The sequence below is a fragment of the Labeo rohita genome, chromosome 2 (assembly GCF_022985175.1).
Source record: "Labeo rohita strain BAU-BD-2019 chromosome 2, IGBB_LRoh.1.0, whole genome shotgun sequence".
Classification (NCBI taxonomy): domain Eukaryota; kingdom Metazoa; phylum Chordata; class Actinopteri; order Cypriniformes; family Cyprinidae; genus Labeo; species Labeo rohita.
The window spans coordinates 36,568,942-36,588,180 of NC_066870.1; the positions used below are offsets into that span (position 1 = coordinate 36,568,942).

At 32.8% G+C, this 19,239-nt stretch overlaps 1 protein-coding gene across 2 annotated transcripts in view; it reads right to left on the reverse strand.

Moving 5' to 3' along the window:
- The window catches only part of ankrd12 (ankyrin repeat domain 12), a 52,314-nt gene extending 35,570 nt beyond the window's left edge, over positions 1-16,744 (reverse strand). For both annotated transcript variants that reach the window (XM_051126614.1, XM_051126607.1), the window contains exon 1: positions 16,529-16,744. The gene's annotated coding sequence lies outside the window, so the exon portion shown is untranslated. The remainder of the gene's footprint in view (positions 1-16,528) is intronic.
- Positions 16,745-19,239: the final 2,495 nt, after the last annotated feature.

Here is a 19,239-nt window from a genome sequence, read left to right on the forward strand (position 1 = left end):
TTTATTGTTTATTTTTAATTTTTATATTTATATTTTCTTGTGTCAAGAAATATCGGAAAACATGCCTTTTTAGCAATATTTTTACAGCATTTTAATTTAATTCTTGCATTGTATATTTTGAATCTATTTGGCAACAGTGGTTGTTTTCTCAAAATGCTAGCTCTTCTGACTGGAATAAAATCTATAAATACATAATCTCAAAGTAAACACATAAATATTGACCGAGAAAAATTCTGAATATGAGAATATAACCATCTGAAATGCACAGGCTTGAAAACCGGCGTGGTCCGACCCAATGACTCAGCCTGACGCAGGGGTGAAGTTTGGGTGAGTCACAGACGCTTTAATAGACTTGTCCTGAGATGATATCCCGCATTAACCAGCCTCATGAGAATGACCCGGATTGCAGCGTTTACTCGGACCACTGAGAATACAACAACACCAGCATGCTCAACGAAGGCTTAATTGTAAACCGTTTTAATTAGAAAATGCATTTGAAACTGCTTTCAATACAAGACTGAAAAGGCAACGTGAACCAGAGAGCACAAACATTATTCAACAAACACAATGAGAGCGGGCATCATTATTAAATTCAAGACCCCTGACATCTGCTGTCAGGAGACGTCTAGACAGGGTCGGAAAGGTCAAAGGGTCAAACGATGTCTAAACAGATTCTAAACACTAAAGAATAAACAGGGCAATGAAAGGTTCAGCTGCTAAAAGACAAATATCTGCCTAGATGTCTTGATCACAAACAAAAAAAAACAAAATAATAAACAGTTATTTATGCCAAATAACTAAATAAAAACATTTAAAAATTATTAATAATAATAATAATTATTATAATCAATTGTATGAAAATTATGTTTTAATAATTAAATAAATAATAATAATTTTTTTTTTTTTTTTTTTTTTAAAAAGGTAAAAAGGTTTTGACGGGAGAACTAATGCTCTACCCATTTAACAATTTAAAAAAATCCTAACAAAACAACCACATCAAAGACAGAAAAACCATCAACACAGACAATCCCATTATTAAATATGAGTAAAACAGACAGCGCTCCTGACAGCAAAGGCCTCTGGGTTTTAGCAGGTCGGCTGTTTCTTCCGCTCTATTCACTATTCGGCTCTTTCAATTTCAAGTCCGTTCACCGGCACTGAAATGTGACTTAAACCCGTCAGTCAAAAGCAACAAATCTTTTATCCCCCTTTCCCTTTGAGCCTCAGTTAAAACACAGTAATCCCATATTGCTGCCACACTAAGAACAGGATCATGGGTAAAGACGTTAGATATCCACATCTGCCTTCTCAGTCCCTTTCATCCTCACATCCAATCGCATACATTTCCTTGCCAAAGAGAGCAAATGAATATCGCCCAGCTCTGATATCCTGCCAAAAGCCTGTTCAAATTCTAACACACTTGGACCTCTGAACGACTCTATTGGCTGACAGGACTTTTTGGGGTTTTCCATTCAGTGCCTGATTACAAATACTACAACATAAAGCGTTGATCCACGTAGCTTTAACAGTCAAAATGCATTAGTGAAAAACAAAAATTATCCTCAATTTTATCATAAGCTACCTTTTGTTGTTTGAAACTTTGTAGTCATGTAAATGACATGATAAACAATAACAATTACATGATAAATAAAAACAAGAACATTTATTATAAATAAATGCACATTTTATAAATGGATATTTTTAATAAAGCATCCGTTTATTATTTTTTATTATTGTTATTATTATTAACAATAGTAAACATTATTACTGTTAAGAATGTAAACATTTATAATATATTAATATTAATATGATTATTATTTGTTTTTTAATCATATTCACTATTTATATATGATTAAAAAGGTGATTTCAAGCAATAAAGTACATAATGTTTTTTAGAATTTAGAATGTAAACAATGAAATATTACTGATATTATTACTATTACTATTATTATTATTATTATTATTATTATTGCTACTACTACTACTACTACTACTACTATTATTATTACAGTATTGTTTATAAAAAATATTATTGTCATTTATATGATTACAAAGTTCATTTCAAGCAATAAAGTATGTAATTTTTTTTTGAGAATGAATGTCAACATTTACAATGAAATATTACTACTACTACTATTACTACTACTACTACAGTTTTGTGTTTTTGTTTTTAAATAATTAGCCATTTATATTTGATTACAAAGTACATTTAAAGCAATTAAGTATGCAATTTTTGGAATGAATCGAAAAATTGTATAATAAATTACTATTCAATTATTATTATTATTGTTTTTTAATCATATTCGCTACTACTATATCTACTGCTACTACTACTGTTTTGTTTTGGTTTTTTAAATCATATTTGCCATTTATATGATTACAAAGTACAAAGTTAATTTCAAGCAATAAAGAATGTAGTTTCAGAATGAAATGTAAAAATTATTTATGATAAAATAGTACTATTATATTTATATTTGTATATTTATATTTGTATATATATATATATATATATATATATAATGTATATGTGTGTGTGTGTGTGTGCGTGCGCATGCTTGTGGAGCAGCCAACAAGTAAGCAAGTCATTATGATAACTGTAATAATAATAACTGTGTAATAATAAACAAGAAGGTGTGTTTGAACTTTAGACTAGAAATGAGCATTATATTGTTAGTATTGAAACAGTTTACGTGACTGGATTCATGCTATAGTAACGTCAAATCTGATACAATTCTGACACCAGAATGATCAAGAATTAAATTCATGCTACCATTTTGTAAGTATTTGTCAACTCCAGATAAGACAAACGGGCTATTGTATGGCAGTTCACGTTGTGAGACGAGTTAGTGCAGCTCCTGCAAAACCAGCAGCACATGACCATCAACCGTCTCGACACAACTCGTAAAAAGAGCCTGACAACAGCGCAGGCCGTCTCACGTTCCAGTCAAGCACATGTTGTGCAAACAGAAAGCCCCGCCCTCTTTTGGCACAAACAGATGCACGTTATGCACCAGAAACATGCTGCTGTCAAACTAGGCTTCTTGTTCCTGTATTCGGGAGGTTGGTTTCACTTCACATGAATCCAGCATAATCCTACACACGAAAACACACACAGATTTAATGCAACAGAGAACAACATCAGTTTTGCATCCTCTTTTGTACTCGATATGCTCATATAGACAGGACCAGGCAATGCACCAACATTCCCCAAATTACAATCCAAACGTTGCCAAAATCTGCCAAGGTTTGAACAGGCACCAATGTGTTCACCAAAGCAACCAAACTAGTTTGTCTTGCAAGATTTTCACACAACCCTTCATTATGTCGGTTGCGTTATGGTGTCAGGTTCACCGTCAGAGATCTGCACGCTAATATAGATCGATAAAGTCGACGTGCAAATGCAACATTGTCTGCCAACTTCACTTTAAGGTAGAGCTAGATGACACTGCCAAAAATATTATCAAGATTTCATTTTTCCATTCATTTTCCATTAAGGAAATGCTTTCCACATGTTTCTTAGACCTTGAGAATGAATGTAAGCTCTTAATAATAAACATAACTTGTTTGTTCACAAAATGTAGGGCCACATGAAAGTCATTTGATTTTTCCTTAAAATCTGTTTTTCATTTTATTATTTCTGATTTTTGCTTTAACAAACACATCATCAAAAAAATGAAATCATGACATCATGAAATGAATTTTAAAAAGTTACAATTTAATGAATATTTTAAAACTGAATCAAATGAAAATAAAACAAGTCATCATTTTTGGCCAAATAAGATGTTGCACAGAACAGAACTATAAATTAAAACAAGGAGGAAAAAATATTTTTGTTGTATATGTATATGTTTTTTATCATCATAACTTTGAGAAACACCTTTTAAAATATAATAGTAATATATTGCGTCATAATTTCTTCAAGTTAAACTAAATTTTTATTTTGGCGGTTTGCCATAAAGATCTTTTTCTCAAATTAAATTGTGAAATGCTGTGTGATTAGCTGTTCTATATCAAGCAGAAATTGAATGATGTTTCTCAGAATATTCATAGTAACTTCCATAACCTTAATTTTGAAAATTATTGTCAGTGATAAATCAGTGAAACACCACAGATGTGGTTTACAGATTTTTCCTGAAAATAAACCAGAATATTTCATTAAAAGAACCAAATCCCACGTCAATGATTCAAATGTCAAGAGTAAGAAATCCAATAAAGGTTTGTGAAATTAAAACCTGTTTTGTTTTGTTTTTTTGCACCTGTCCATATAGTCTGATCATAATTATGCTGCATTAATCAAAAACAGCAGATTGTTGATTGGACAAGACTCAAATACAGCATTGTGATGTTTATGTTAAGTTGGACAGTATTTCACAGCCAATAAATGATTAGATGGACTTTAACTGTGGATGAAGTCTTTTCAAATGAGGAATTATTACAGTCCATTCACTGGTACCTTGGTACCATTTGTTCAGCACACAAAATATTGTAAATACATCTTTCCAACAATTTCCAGAAAACATTGGTTGAATATTAGATATTAATATATGTATCATTAATCATTTAGCTGTACAATCTATTAAAGAGACGGTACGTCTATTCCACACAGCCTTGTTTTCATGCGTCAATGCATCCATCCTGATCAAGAAGTGAACATGACCTGCTACCATAACATGAACATATGTCATTTAATTAAATGGACATTTACTTTCTTATTTTATTCAAAATTCACCCTAAAAATGTTTATAAAACATGTACTTTTTTCCAGTTTAATTTCATTTCAATGGCTAAATGTATTTTTGATAAAAAAGCACACCTATATAATAAAATTCATGAAAAAATGAATTCTGTTTTCAAAAAGCATGTCTAATAAATTGAATTAATAAAACTTTAACAATCTAATAACCTAAGAATTAAACCAAATTTTTCTTTTTACAATAATAGGACGCTTTTTTCCAGAATTTTTTTTTGTTTTCATTTTCTGGATTAAATACAAATGTATTATTGGTGGCAATCAAATAAAGGGATAAAATATTACCAATGTTAAACCAACTTTAAAAATGTTATGAAAATAAAAAAAATGTTTTTAATTCTTCACAACATAGGTTCACTATTAAAATAAAACATGGAAAAAAATTGTGATATTCCTTAAGAAATTAAGTTTCATATACATATGAGTCTAGCAGAATCTATATATTGGTCCATCTGTCAATATTTGGCCATTTTTGAGCTCACTGGCATTGATCGATAGACAAATACACCAACCAGACGGATATTTAACTACTCTGAACACTGAAAGACAACCAACTTCTTTGTAAAATTAAAACAGAAGTGTTGTTGAGAAGTAGACGGGACTCTGTCGTGGTCTGTGTTTTGGTGTAATTAGATTCATGATGGTGTTAGAAGGTTTGAATGGATGAGTAGGTAATGTGTGCTAGAACAATGGAGAAGACAAGAACGTCTCGAGTTCTCCAGACAATCTGCTGAAGAGCATGAGGATGCTGGCCGTCTCGTCTCAAGTGTCAGAGACATGACATTGCGAGATGGCCTGACCATTGTTTGGAAGCTCCTTTACAAAGGCTGCGGAAACACAACATAGGACCCAAGCGATCGAGTTTTACAACTTGATTCTCCAATATAGCTAAATATTACATTTGCCATACACTGACGGCACTCAACACACAAAACTTTTGCAGAACAATGGTAAAAACCAACAACAAGAAGCATTTTGACTGATTTTAGGCAGTTGCATTTACATGCAAACTTAACATTTTAAAAGAAGATTCAAAAATAATTGCATTAATTCAGCATTATGAAGTGTAAGCGTTGTAAAAACATGCTAAATGTTGTTTTAACATCTAATGGATCATTTTTGCTGACATATTAACACGAAGACACTCTAAAACATTTATAATCTGGATAAAAAGGTGCACCTCGAATAAACATTTTGGTATATTTTCCAGCTACTAAGCAACTGCATGGAATATCCAACATAATTTAATTCATATTCACAGGTGTGCATACGTAAATATTTTTTTTTTCTCCAAAATATCACAATTCTCATCCAAGTTCATTTTAACTGTAAACTAAAAATGAAGAGAATTTGTCAAAAAGTTGTATACGTTAATTTGATTACCACTGTTTTTAATTCATTTGTTTTGATAAATTTGTATTCATGACTTTGACTTATCACAAAATCCAGAAAAATTAAAACGGACAACACAGAATTTCTAAAAAAAATAAGACATTTCATAGGGCACTATTAATGTTAAAACTGAATTGATTAGACATCCTTTTTAATTATTAAAACAGCTATTTATACTGTAATCAAAAACATAAATAAAACGCACATCACAACACATCATACCATATCCAGACTGAGAAAAAAATACAATTTTCAGTCAGCCAACACATATTCTGAATGAACTATGAGGAAGTCACACTCCTTATGATTAAATATCATATGTAAACAAACCTTGAGCTGTTACATCACATCATGCAAGGGCTCTGCAGGAAAATGTGACTGGTTTCAAAAACAAATAACTGTCGGGCAGCATGCGTGCCGCCCGTGTCTTGAGCGTGAGGAGAAAGTCACTCCACTTCCTGAGAGGATGCGTGTACAGACCAGCAAACACAGACCCGTTGATTGAAGGCTTTCTAGAAACAGATCGCCTCGCAATCCAACTGCGCTCAGCAGCATGACATGAAACTAAACCTTCAGTTATTGCTGCTACACTATATGAAACATAATAGATCCAACTGGTCCTTCACTAAGCTCTGCCCCCTAGATCACAAGATTCATAGATGATATTCCTACATGTAGTGTTAATTTTGACAGCTATTTTCAATTTATCTTGTCTTAGATTTTTGCTATATTTAGTCAACCTGATCCTGTTAAGTTTCAGTCGACTACGTCTCAAAATTTTTAATCTAGTTTTAGTCAAAGAAAACCTAAAGTATTTTTAGTTTTAAATGAAATTAAAAAAACTAATTTTAGCAATAAGATTATTATTAACTGTTAATTAATTAATTTTGGCAGCCATTTTTACTTTAGTCTTACTCAGATGTACATTTTAGTCATCATATTCAACCTTGTCCTGTTTTTGTTTAGTCAAGTTTAAGTAGTCAGGTTTTAGTCACATCTTAAAAACCTAGTCACATTTTCATCATGCTGTATAATGGTTAAAATGACACAAAATACTTTTGCTCAAAATTATAATCGTAATGATTGCTGTCATTTGAGAAATATACTTTTGCATTTTAGGTATTGCACATTCACAGATCATTATGAAAACTGGTAAAACAAACGAAAAAATATTACAACAGTGAAATTCCTAACAGTAATTCCAATAATTCCAAATTGCATTTATTCAGCGACCAAAATCGCAAATATAGTTGAGATCTCATGACAAACACAGACCGGCTGAATGACACGTTCATTTAGATCGCTAAAGTCCAGCTTGTTTGTCTGCATTTTCAGATCATCGGCGGCGCTTCCGCAATGAGGAGCGAGCACATGCGCATGGTTGCCAGATTGCTTAAAATAAGCAAAACTTGTTATCTGGCAACCACACACAAAAGTTCACGTAGTAAAGGTGTGTAAAGCAGTCCGCAATAACATATTGTCTCTTTTTTTTTTGGATGAAAATAGAGAGAGGTTTTTGGTAAAGTTTTTATTTCTTTGAATATATTTTAGTCTTGCTGTTTTTGTCAACGAAATTGCATGTTGATATAGTCACAGTATCGTTAACTGACCTTACTGTCGTCTTGTCTTTGTTGCTCGTCAACACATTTTTCGTCATAGTTTTCGTTGACGAAATTAACACTACTTACATGAAATGAAGCAAATTGCTTCCAAATTTTTCTTTAAGCAAATTAAGTTTCACAATAACGTTATTAAAAGTTGCAGAGATGATAATTCAGCATACAGCCAAATTCTTGTCAATAAATTAAAAGCCAAATAAAGAGAGAAATTCCTTTTTATAGCAATTACATCTGACAATGTTAGAGTAATTGGAGGAACCGGTTCTAAACATTTCTACAATGCTTTCATTATGGCACATTATGGTAATTTTCAGTAGATTGTAACTAGGGATGTGCGGGTCTAGTTGACTAAACAGTACAGCTCTTACTAGTCGACACTGAAAACAATAGTCGACTACACGGCAGGGAAAAAACATGATTTTAATCACTGAAAATCGCCATAATTTTACCGTTACATTTCAAACTTTTAAATAAGTTAGAATTAAACGTTTGAAAAATAATACATCGTTTTTAAAAGAGTATCTGGTCGAAAACTACATTTTTACCTCTGACCTCGCATGCCCTTATAGAGACCTCATGACTATGCAAAAGGTTTGGGATTATTTTGAATTTTGTGTATTTTGTGCTTGTGTAATATCAAATTGGTTTACAATAACTCTAAACGAAGACCCACTTCGGTGGTGCGGGATATCCAGGCGCTTTCTCAAAATATCGGCTTGCTTTTCATTTATCTCTGCGTACCTGCGACTTCAGTTTAGTTCAGCATGATCTAGAGTAAGTAAAATGGGCATTGTTGCATTGGTGTTTACCAAGCCTACATGACGCAAGTTTTAAAAAGCTGTTTTAATGCTTGATACATGTTCCTATTGTTTTTGACACGTGTTTTAATATGTTGGACAGCATTATATGAAGAATTGTCAGGCTGATTTTAATAAATAAGCTATGCATTGGCTGACGTTGAGTGTATGCTTTTCCTAACGACCGCCTAAAATTAAATGATGATAACACAAAGCAACCGGAATGCATTGAGGGATTTGACAGTGTGATTTATAGAGAAGTATTTCTAATGTAGGCTATTATTAATATATTGCTTTTAGGCTAGTCAGATACAAAACTTTCATTTAAACGACTACCAAATTAGTCGCTGCGCACATCTCTGTAACATTGAAAATGATTTTTATATGCCTTTTTCTTTGAACAAACGTGATTAAAATTTATAGAGATGGCAAATCATCTTGAATGCAAATGTGACCCTGGACCACAAAACCAGTCATAAGCATCAATATTTTGAAATCTGAAATAATCTGAAAGCTGAATAAAAAAGATTTACATGAATGTATGGTTTGTTAGGATGTGACAATATTTGGCTGAGATACAACTATTTGTATATCTGGAATCTGAGGAATCGCCTTTAAAGTTGTCCAAATGAAGTTCTTAGCAATGCATATTGATCAAAAATTAAGTTCTGATATATTTACGGTGGGACATTTACAAAATATCCTTCCTTACTTAAAATACTAATGATTTTTGGCACAGAAGATAAACTATATTGCTGCAAGTATACCCGTGTTACTTAAGACTGGTTTTGTGGTCCAAGGCCACAAACGCTTATTTTTTGATAAAGAAAAAGAAAAAGAGAAATGCTTATTTTTCCAGCAGTTACACTGAATAATATTAATGTAAGCAGAGGAATCTGCTCTAATCCTTTGTACCACACTTTCACTGCAGTACACTTAAAAATTTATTTACTTGAAGTATTTTGATTCAGAAACTGCTAGTAAATTTCACAAATAATTAAAGAACTGTCAAGTAACATTGAATTAAACATGACATTTTGAAGTGGAAACACTGTAGGGGTATTTTCTTGTGAATCTTTCTTTAATTTTATTTAAAACAAATAGTTTTTTTATAGTGCATTGTGAAACGTTTTGAAACTCTCTCTTGTACTATGACCATAATCAATATGTAAATAACTCAGCATTACGTTATTACCATTAATTCAACTTTGAACAAGCGTAAGTGCCCTTATGAGCAAGTTAATCTAAGAATAACACAAAACCAGTACAAACATCTGAAGAAGCGAACATGAAGCATCAAGAGCTTTCTTAATCGCCAAAGAACCGCATATCAACTCAAGATCTCTATACAGTTAAAAGGGTTCTTGATAAGAAGAGGCTTCGTCTACTTAAGATGATGCAAATAAAGAGTATTTCAAGTGTCTGAATTTCCATTGTAGTGGAAACAGCAGCAGGAAAAATGACTCGATTCACCTCATCAGCTGTGTCCTACACACCCAGAGAGCCACGGGTTACACAGCCGTCCTGCTGAAGGCTTTCAAAGCCTGACCTTTGTGAGGTGAAGGATGAAACTTGACGTATTTTTCACAGGGGGTTTCCCCAAATGCGATCGGTTTCTATAAGGGACTTGTAAAAGAGGAAATTCAGAGGATTCAAGTGTGCTGTTCAAGAGAAAGGCTAGAAGGGGAAAATGTTCGACATTCGTGACACATACAGCTGTAAATGAATGTTCACATAATGTGGATTGCATCACGGTGACAAGAACAGGTGAATAAAAAGTAAATGGCAACCGGTGCGGCATGATATTGTGATTATGTGTCGAACAATGCCGATCGTCTCCTCTCCATATACTAAAAACATTTTAGGCCAGAAACTCTCTATGCAAATACTCAAACCGAATGATATATATCGGCCATACCAATTTATTGGCCAATTATGCACTCCTGACTGATTTACAAATGTGTGTTCAATATATGGGCTTTTCTACAGAACTGGTCCAAAGTCAGAGTTGGAAAAGTCTTGAAAAAAAAAAGTCTTTTTTCCAAAAAATATGTATGTATGCAAATTGTATAATATCCAAGGTACACATTTCTAGTAATTGTGCAGTTAATTCTCATATTGTATTTTCAGAAAGTTTTGGAATATTTGTCCTCTCCCCAAATTTATCACTACCGAAACACAGCAATAATAATGTAATTGGAAGGGTTATATTGACCTATTAAGACTTTGCTTATATCCACATAGTATTTTTTTTAGAGGTAAATCCATAACAATTAAATTTGTAACAATATTTCAAGTGTAATTTTTTTTTTTCTTTGTAAATGGCTAAAAGATGATCATACTGATTTCAAAATTAAGGAATATACATTGAACCAAAAACTCATAACATCCTAGTTATTAATTCAGTATACTTTTTTTCTTTTTTTGACAAAACATCCCATGTTTCGGTAGTGACAGTAATGCAAAATTTTAACTTGCATACTAAAACACTACTAAAACATACTACAATACAAAAAAATGCATAGCTGTAATAAAATTTTGTTTATCTCCCCCAAATATGAGGATTATATGTTCCCTTTTCCTGTTTCAGTAGTGACAATTCTATGGGATGACATCCAAAAAAAATGTCACTACTGAAACATCAAATGTTTCAGTCATGACTGTTTCGGTAGTGACAATTTTAGGTACTTGTGAACCTAGCTCAAAGATGCTAATCAGCACATGGTTAGCTAGCACAGTTCTGAACAGTGGTACACATAAAAACGAAATGTTTTGGAATAACTCCCAAAAAAAAGTGTGCTTAATTGCAAAAAGTGTTCAGACTTTTGAAGACATTTACCTCAAAATTATAGGACTTATCTACTGGCCAATGGCCAATATATGTACAGAAAAATTTTCTAATATTTTTAGTGAACCCAAAAAAAGGCTAAATAAGTGTTGCATTTAAACCTGAACAAATTTATGTATTTATATATAAAGCATGTACGCATTAAATCGATTGAAATGATTTTTTTTTAATACTTTCTATTAATCAAACAATGGAGAAAAAGAAAGTTAAGCAGCACAACTGTTTTTAACACTGATATTAAGCACAAATCAGCATATTAGAATGATCTCTGAAGGACCATGTGACACTGAAGACTGGAGTAAAGATGCTGAAAATTCAGCTTTGCGTCGCAGGAATAAATTTAATTTCAAATTAATTTCAAATGCAAATCAGTTATTTTAAATTGTAAAAACATTTCACAATATTACTGTTTTTACCGCATTTTTAATTAAATACAAATACAAAACACAACCTCTAAGACACCTTGGTTTAAAAAAAATCTAGCAGATTTTTAGTAGCGCTGTGCAATAAATCGAAATACGGTCTTGAATTCGATTTCGGCCTCCAGCAATTATAAAACGATTATTGTGTCCCATTTTGCCCCCCTTGGCGCTTGGTGATTATTCACTTAAACCCCTTATGTCTTAAAATTTAAAATACATACGTAACAATAAATTGGATCTGTGTGGCTCTTAAAGTGACAAACTAAACTTAAACAAGCCAATTCTGCTGTTGACTGTGTGCTTAATATTAATCAAACAACAAAGACAAAAATTCACTTCATTTCATTTCAAGACTACATTAGATATATAATTTGATACATACTGCGATCTTTAAATCAATCACACATATAAAGTTTTGGTCCTGTGGCCCAATATTGACCAAAATAATCATGATTATGATTGTTTTCATAATAGAGCAGCCTCAATTTTTAGCGTATATCAGTATTATAATCCATCCTGCTTTCTCGATGTGAATAATCAACATCAAACATTTCAAAACTCATACTAATCGACCACTAACAGCTGCAAAAATAATCAAATTAGCCAAAATATTAAACAACAAACATTAAAGAGGCTGATGATGTGTAGAACGGTGTGAAAGAAAATCAACGTACTGACCAAATGGCCGATACTACGGCTGTTGAATTACATTTGTTCAGAGCAGAATACGAAAGCGCTTGTGTTTATTTTACGAAATGGATCCAGAGGTCAGTGATACTGAAAGCTCTTCAAACACGCAGGATAAAAGCAACAGAAGAAATACAAGCTCCTAACGAGGGCCTATTTCAAACCTTGCCATTTCAATCAGACAATCAGCCGCCTTCACTTCGCAAAACAGCACCAAATGCAGCCATAATTTAAGCAAAAACAGCATAACCGCGATCTAAAATGTGCCAAATTTTGTCAACATCAGGAGGAGACACAAAGCCCTTTTTTTGTCAGCGTTAAAAACCTCGTACTTCAAAGCCCTGCGTCTGTGCGGGAAAAAAGGAGCTCGGCAAAATAAAAATGGCATCCAGTTTGAACGTGAAGCGGGGAGAGAGGTCTCTCACGGGAATGGTTCAGATCACAAAGGCCAGCGTCTAATGGGTAGGAGAGTGAGTCACACGCCTGTTTCTGTCTCTGCCGCTTTTCCCTTTTTCTCCCTCCCTCTCGTGCGAGCAGCTCCATGGAAATACGCCTGCTCTAACCGTCCGGCGTGCGGTGAATGAACTCGACAGAAACGCTGCAGCGTACCGGTGTCATCTGTGCAAATGAAAGCAAAACTAGGACACGACTGTAAACAGAGCAGCGAAATGTGCAGCGCCAGTTGGTGCACTTCTGATTTCTTACAGACAGACATGCTGTTGATGCATAACGTGAACATGGCCTTCTTCAACGTTAAAATGAATGCATAATGCAAAGTGTAAGAGAAAGGAATTCTTAAATGCCGTTGCAGCATTTCAAACTACATGACCTATCAAGTTTATATTAAATATCTGTCTGAAAATGCATCTTATTTTTTCCTTTCAGGTTGTAAATTATTGTACTATTAAAACAGAAAATTCTGGAAACAAACCTATGAGACTAACATACAAATAAAACACAAAAACATAATGTTTTAAATAACACAACTACTGGTTTGAACAGTATAGAGTTTTTAATGACCAAAAATATCAATATCAAAGGAGGAAGGTGGCTGTTATAAGCATGATATATTCAATAATCCAATTTACAGAAAATGAGACTTGAATAAAATTCCTGCAATTAAATAAACATGTATTACACTTGCGGTTTACTCAAAATTCAGTAGAACTGTTTTTTAATATATATTTTAATACTTTTTGCGAGGCCAGTATGGATTTTTTAATGGCCAATAATACAAAAATCAGTAGGTGGCTGGTATAATGCTGATATAATAAAAAAAAATCCAATTTATGGGAAAGGGTATGTACATAAAATTATTGATGTTAAATAAACACATTTCAAACACTATTTACTCAAAATTCTGTTCAAAAAAAAAAAAAAAAAAAAAAAAAAAAAAAATGCTTATTTATCGAATATTTATGTTGATAAGAACACGTTAACAAGGCAGGTTTGACCAATATGGATTTTAAATGGCCAGTAAACCAAATATAAACAGCCTGGAAATACAGATACAATATAAATAATCCAATTTATTGGAAATGGCATACGTAAAATTGCTGAAATTAAATAAACACTAGTATTTTCCCAGTTTATTCAGTCAAAATTCAGTCAAAATATTCCCAAACGTTTATTAACAGAATATTAATGTTGATAAGAACATTTACATCAACACTTGAAACTGACGCTGGGGAAATACCACTTTTAATGATCAGCCATCCGAATATTATGAACGAGGGAGGCCCGAGAAAGGTTAAAATATTAAAACAACAACAGGTTAAAAATGAAAACTTAAATGGTATTAGGAGGAGGAGGTTGTTCTAACACAACAGCAAACTTCGCTTCCAGGCCCAAATGAGAAAAACAAATGTGCATCAACTGAGAAATTCTGCCTTTTTGAGGTCACGTTTATTGTTTCAAACTTTTAAGCTCGATTTCACTGTCAGTCTCTTTATTTTGGCTCAATCTGTATGGCTTTCCATCTGCCAACTGCAGTTTGTTATTTTGCTGAGATACGTGCGAGTGTTGCCTTGACAGTCGCTGCAAATTCCCACCGCATCAGCACCGCCACGGATCCTTTATCTAACGTAAACATGCCATATAACTATAAAAGATGCATTTTGGAGGCTAAGTCGCCCTGATACAACCTGGACACAAACAAGCCTGTTATTATTCGTCATAACGCAGATTCTCACACGGGGCCTTTCGTGCATGTGGCCCCGTGACTTTAAAAAGGGTCAATGGAAAAACAGCAGGAACCACAGGCTCTCCTTGGACGGTGGCCCAGCTGTGGAAAACTGGGATCTTTGAATAATAATCCCTAATATGTCATTCTGAACGTGTGTGAGCGCAGAACAAGACGAAGGGAGTGGGCGTAAACATCTGATCTAGATTGCAAACTCACAGGCTAAAATGAAGCTCAAATCTGTCCTCCCCAAAAACAAACGTCAAATCAAAACCTGGAAGCTACGTCCAAAAATGCTTAAATCATTACATAACCCACAATTATAATCTGTCCACACTGAAAAAAATGGTGTAAAAATAAATTACACTCTAGAAAATTTCAGAAGTAATTACAAAAAAATTAAATTAAATGTGATGTTTTTTTTGTTTTGTTTTTTTTTTAAGAAGAAAGACCAAAAATAGTATTTTCAATGCAAAACATACTTCAGTAATCTTAGTTTTATTGACAACTTTGAAAAAGTCATTTATTACAGTGTAGTTAAAATTTGGGGTTAAAAAAAAAAAAAAAAAGATAATTGGTCATTTTATATTTTACAGTGAGCATTTAAATTTAAATTTAAAATTTAAATATTTTTAAATAACCAAAGAGAAAAAGATTTATTTAATTAAAATTTTGAAGACCTCAAAGAAATATTTAAAAATAGTAATTATTCACAAATTAATTAACTAAACGGCTGCTTGCAGAATTAATATCCACCCTGTAATCAAAAACATACATTTTCAATATACAGGCCACTCTTCTCAAAAAAAAAAGAAAATGAATTTAACAAAATGAAAACCAATTATCTATACAAATTGTAAAAAAATATATATATACATATTTAAAAATTAAATAAAGTTATGTTTTATATATATGTGTGTTAAATATTTTAGCATTTTTCTTTAATCATTTGCATAATTTTATATTTAAAACCATATATATTTTGTTAGTGGGTGAGATGTGGTGCCTCCCAGTAAAAGCCTGATTCGTGTCAATTAGATTGTGCTCATAGTAAACAATGTAGTAACGTGTTATGTCATCACAAAAATCTCTATGAAAGACAGTAGGAAATGCAACTGAATTTGACATGCGTCTGGCTGTCGCTGCACAGCTGAAGACGCCTCGGTACGTCCTTTAGACAAAAGGTTTCTGCGCGAAGGACGGTCACCAAATAAAGCTTTGTGCAAACCACACACACACACACAGAGCAGAGAGCTGCATGCATGGATACAATATTTCATGCACGTCGCAGCTGCAACTGTGCTCAATAAGACAAACACCTCGAAATAATTAGACAAATATATTTACATACATTCCATGCATTGATGCCAGACACGATCTAGACGTTTATAGAGAAAAATGGGTGGTGGAAAATAATGCAAATTATAATAAATGCAACGCGTTCTGGCTGACTGTCTGACTTAAACGGCTTTATTATGAAAGCTATAGCATACAGTATCATGTTGCGGTCTGCGCCACCCCTCTCACGCACAGACAATGAGCCCGCAGTGGGTTTATGAGACATGCGGGCCCCTCCAGCTCTTCACACCCGCGTATAACGCGCACCAAACGCGCCTGTCACTGACGCGCGCACGGCACACTAGCTAACACAAACCCGCTCACGCCGCTGCTAATATTCCCCAAAAGCCTCGAAAACCCCACACACACTGGGTTATTGTTGTTCCAGCACTCGGACGGCTTGGATAAGCTCTCTCTGAAGCAAAACTCAACGCGTTTTCCTCCTCCTTCAGTCGTAAACCGCGACAAAAAACAACTGAAACTTTCCGCTTACCGTCGCAGCACTCTTCGGCTTCCTCTTCGTCATTCACCCGCGAGCAGAGGACGAATTCTCGACGATTTTAAGAAAAAGAAACGTGTGTGTCGGAGGGTAAAAACTGAACATTAACCCTACGGCTGTGTGACGTCTCTCAGTGCTGCTTTTGAAAACATCGCCGTCAGTCCGTCTCTAAGAAAAGCCCCAGCGAAAAAACACGCAAAGCGAAGGCGCTCATAGGCGGACGGCGGACCACGTGACCCACGGCGCTCAACAGCGTTTTGCGCTTGCTCGTACTGGCTCTGCTGCTTGAAATGCTTTCTGTTTAATATTTCTCTGTTCTGATAATATTTTTATGTGTATTTTAATATTTACATACAATATTTTATTATTTCCAATGTGTCTTTTAAATGTAATTAAATGTATTATTTTCATTTTTTATATTTTTTAAAATGATTATTTTATTATTTTTCTTTAGTAGTTATTTTTTTCTTGTTTAATATTTCTCTATTATGTTTTAATATTTAATAATATATTTACATACAATATTTTAATATCACTAAAGTATTTTTTAAATTTAATAAAATGTATTATTTAAATTTTATTTTAATTATTAATTAATTATTTTAGTATGTTTAATATCTCTTTATTCTGTTAATATTTTATATATGTATTTTAATATTTAATAATATTTTTACATAATTGTTTCCAGATTTCTAATGTATGTTTTTAATTAAATTAATTATATATATTTTTTTTAAATTATTTTTCTTTAGTTTAATATTTTCTGGGGGGGTTCAATTACTCCTATTCTGTTAATATTTTATAATGTATTTTAATATTTCATAATATATCTTTTTAATTTAATTAAATATATTATTTTCATTTTATATATTTTGAAAAAATTATTATTTTAATATTTTTCCATGAATTAGTTTAATATTTTCTGGGTTTTTACATTTAGTATTTAGTATTTGCATACAACATTTTAATATTTCTAATGTATCTTTTTTATTTAATTATGTATGTATTATTTTTATTTCTGTAATTATTAATTTATTAATTTATTATTTTTATTTCATTAGTTTTTTATTGGGGCTTGAATTATATGTAAACATCAGTTTAGGCAAATATGTGTATTATTTTCATTTTATGCAAAGAATATGTCCTGTGTTTTTATATGTCCTGAATGAACATGTCCTATTTTATTTATTAGTGAACTTTTTGTGTGTTATTTTCTATTTTCTTTTATTTTACTATTTTATAGTTTGGATTATGTCAGAAAATAATTATATTTAAAAAAAATAATTAAAACAATGCAATAATTTAAAATAATTACAAAATAAATTATATTTTAAATATAAAAAATGCTCCATTATTTTTTGTTTTTTACAAGTGGAATGCATTCACAAATACCTCATACCGCACAAACACATTTACCTCTTGTACATATGTTTTTGTAGGAGGGTTTATCGTTATTATTTTTCTCTCTCTGAGTTGGGCGGGGGGACTGACGCTGCGCACCGTGACGTCACCCTTTCCATCCGACGCTGCAGCGAGCGAGCGCTCGCGAATGTTCTGGAACGCTGATGTCGAAGAGGCGCGGGGAGAAGGAGGAGAAGGTATTTGGCGAGCGCGATCCAATGTGGCGTCATTTATTCTGTTATTACGAGCGCATAAAATGTGTTTGATTCTAGGCTCGCTAGTTAACAGCGCCGTTGTCTCGCTTTCGGGGGTTATTATTGTTGTGGCGCAGTTAGTTATTTACATGATGTAGGAAAAAGGGAGTTGGCGCATGCGCCGAGGATGGGCTGGTGTTATGTTGCAGAACGAGCTCGAATCACAAGGGAGAGCATTGGTGTGTGTGTGTGTGAGAGAGAGAGCGTTAGGGGGATGGGCGCTGGCTAGACACACGCACACACACGTGCACACACATGCAGAGACCAGCTAGAGTCAGTTGCATGAAATGTTGTGGTCTGAGGAAGTAATCATAACGTGAAGAAATACGTTTGGTTGACATATGACATTGTAACTGTCTTGTGTAGAACTGGGTTATGGTTTGAACCTAACAATGTTCCATACAGTGTTATAGTACTACCATTTGCACATTTGCATGGGCATAAAAGTTGGTGGTATGTAAATAGTGTTTGGCAGTAGTATGTTGTTTGTATGTTGTTCTCAGTTAATGTGATTTAATCAAACATGTATTATTAATTATGATTTATGATGTCATATTTCTACTTGATTTAACCCATTAAAGAAAAAAATGTGTGTGTGTCTGTGTATATATATATATATATATATACATATATATATGCATATATACATATATATACACACTACCGTTCAAAAGTTTGGGGTCAGTACATTTTTATTGTTTCTTTTTTTAAGAAATTAATACTTTTATTCACCAAGGATGTATTAAGTTAATAATTAAAAGTTTATTAAAAGTTAATAATAAATAATTTACATTGTTATAAAATATTTATATTTTGAATATACTTTTTAAACTTGTTATTCATGAAAGAATCCTGCAAAAAAAAAAATCACAGGTTCCAAAAAAATATTTGGCAGCACAACTGTTGATATTATCCAACATTGATCATTCTAATAATAAATCCGCATATTAGAATGGTTTCTGAAGGATCATGTGACACTTAAGACTGGAGTAACAGCTGATAAAAATTCAGCTTTTCATCACAGGAATAAATTCTATTTTAAAGTATGTT